Below are 3,016 nucleotides of genomic sequence, written 5' to 3'. Positions count from 1 at the left end.
AAAAGGAGTTCTAGGATCTATGTTTTTTTGAAGTCATAAACGTCAATTTTCTACTACTATTTGACTCCCTGGATGAAATTTAAATTTTTAAAACCTTATTGCACATCAGCCCCAGCCTACTTTCTTTAGAAAGTGCGGGTATAAAAAAACTTTAATTGGCATAACTGAACAAGTTTGAATTAATGTTGTTGATAATGAAAGTTAATCTTACTCTGTCAAAGCGTCTTTGATAGGTTAAACATTCAATACAAACAGTAATGTTACACATAAAACATATTTATAGCGCCTCTGAGACAGTATAAATCATTTTCTTCTTTTATTTTTTAAACAACGGAATACAACTTTGAACAAAAATTTTTAAAAATGTGCTGAAACTCTTTTTCATGGACACATTTTTTCAGCTTTTGATTAATGTTAAAAAAAATGTAAATACACCAAACATAGTCATTTCATATAGAACAACAAGCTTCTGTAGTATTGAAAAAATGTTTTGAAAATTGGTTATGAAGTGAAATCGTGTATATCAAAGATAGTTTTGATGATAATGGAGGTTGTATTAAAATAAATAAACCAATCGAATCATTATTTGATAAAAAAAAACCGATAATTTTTTTTGCCATAAAAGCGAAGCAAAGATATCTTTCTTCAATAGTATTCTTTTTTGATCGAAAGAATATTTCATCTTCAGCCAAAGCCTTAAATGGGTCTAACTTAGTACGCCTACGTCTTCGTTACCCAAGAAATTCCTTTGGAAACCATCCTATAAGATTCAAAGAGAAGAGCTAAATTTGAAAAACGTTCCGTAAAAATTAATAGTCTTGATGTAAAATAGAAGACACTAAATTGAAAAAAAAAACAACCCAATTTAAATTATTTTATGTTGAATTATACATGTATTACATTACGTCGCCCCGTAGTAAAGCCTCTCATTGTTTTATTTTAAAGTTTGCAGTAATGAAAGCAGGTGAAACGTTTTTGATAAGAATAACCAAAAAATTGTTGGAAAATCTTCACCCAATAGACAATTTGAATAAAAGTGAAATTGCATAATTGTTCGACACATTAACGTTTCGTTAAAGATGAGTAACTTAAAAAGTAATGAAAAAGAGCAGATTATATTTTAAGAATAAAAACCAATTTGCCAAAAAGAAAAAGAGATATAGTAATTGCATTTTAAAGAAAACAAGTAATACATGTAGCTGAGGGAAACTATTTCCAAATTCACCTTTGAAATGAAGGCTGATTCTGCCTGCGATGGTGTTAAAAATAATAAATAAAAATACATGGGTCAAAGTGTCAGATACTTAGGAATTGTGTAAGTACCAGAATGATCAATTAACTGGTTCTGTTAAGGTAGAAATGGCGTTTATATCTTTAAATGATTTTCAAAAGATCTATGAGATGATGGATTTTTAAAAATCATGAGCATAGTCTTGACGAAATGGAATCTATTTATTAAAACAATCATTTAAAACATTGAAGATGTTCCAAGTGAAATATGCAACTCGTTAACGGACAAAACGAAAGGGATAAAAGAAAATGTTAAGATTTTCTAAGAGTTTACACTTCAAAAGAGGATTTTGTTTAAGCACAACATGGAAGGAAACTTGCAGAGACCTAGAAATGAAGGTTGACACTTTTCAACATGCCGTATACCGCGTTTCAAGAACATGTCTGTCTTTGATATGTATTTAAAAATAAACTAAGTATATAATACGAAATATGTTTCCTCATTTCTGGCAATAACTGTAATTGTGACTCCAATCAGTTTCTTTTTAAACACGATCTTTATTTAAAAATACCATCAATGATATATAACATACTTTAATGAAAAGAAACATTTTCATTCAAACAATGTTGATCATTATCATTAAAAAATTATTTTGTGTAGTTTGCATTTGAAGTCTAGTATGTATCTGATACCATCAATGGCAAGATCGCATAAACATTAACTTTTGCGTCCATTGAGATGCACATGGACTTCTATTTGCATCTCAGTGGATGAAAAAGTTAATGTTCACGCGATCTTGATATTTTACCTTCGTACGTTCTGTACATAGCTACCCTCTTTAATAATTCCTAATTTTGTTATCAAAATTTAAATGTACATTTAAAAATGTCTATACATTCACTTTGTTAGAACGTCAACGTTAACGTTGCACCGGGTTCTAGATAAACATCTATAAAGGAATGAGATTCAAAAATCTAAAGAGGAAAAGGCTCATTTTAGACATTACGTATATAACTTTGTTTGTTTCTAAAAGATTCCGTCTTGTTATTTCATGCATGAACGCTATTGCGCTCAGTTTTAAAAGATTTTCCAGGAAATGTTTGATAAACGCGACATTCGTTACAAAGACTTACAGGTTGTAGTGTGTCTTTAGCATCCCCTACCCATCCAGCCCTAATGATGTTTGTGATAAATTTTATTAGATAGAAAAGTTGGTGTTTTGTTTTTCAAATGTATGTTGAATTATTGATAGTTGTATTGAATGCAATTTGTAATGAACATACCAATCCAAAATGGGTTTTTATCTTATTTTTAAGAAACTAGTCAAGAAAATATTTATTTTCAATCGGAGAAGGATTAAAACGAGGAAGAAAATGAATGAAACACTCTTTTGACAAACCGTGATTTAATGACAATGATATCATTTTATATTATATTGTAAATATACCTTATATCATTATACATGCTTAATTGATAAGTATCCTAGTATTTTATGTTAGATAAAGGTACACATATCACATAACATAGATATAACAATTTGATGGATTTAGGATTTTTGCTAATACAAAAAGGTCTGTCTTTAACAATTTAAAACGTTTTAGAACTTTTGTACATTTCAAGCAATACATATTTGTGGAAAATGAATCCAGTTATATATAATTTCCTTAATAGCTTTATTTGAAAATGTAAAATATAGAGAAAATTGTTTGCTGAATCAAAGTGTCTTTAGAGGCACAGTATTTCTTTAAATACCCGCTTTATATTTCTTCTAAATGATGACGAATA

The sequence above is a fragment of the Crassostrea angulata genome, chromosome 3, assembly GCF_025612915.1.
Source record: "Crassostrea angulata isolate pt1a10 chromosome 3, ASM2561291v2, whole genome shotgun sequence".
Lineage (NCBI taxonomy): Eukaryota > Metazoa > Mollusca > Bivalvia > Ostreida > Ostreidae > Magallana > Magallana angulata.
The sequence above is the reverse complement of the archived record's forward strand: the minus strand, read 5'-3'. Positions refer to the sequence as shown.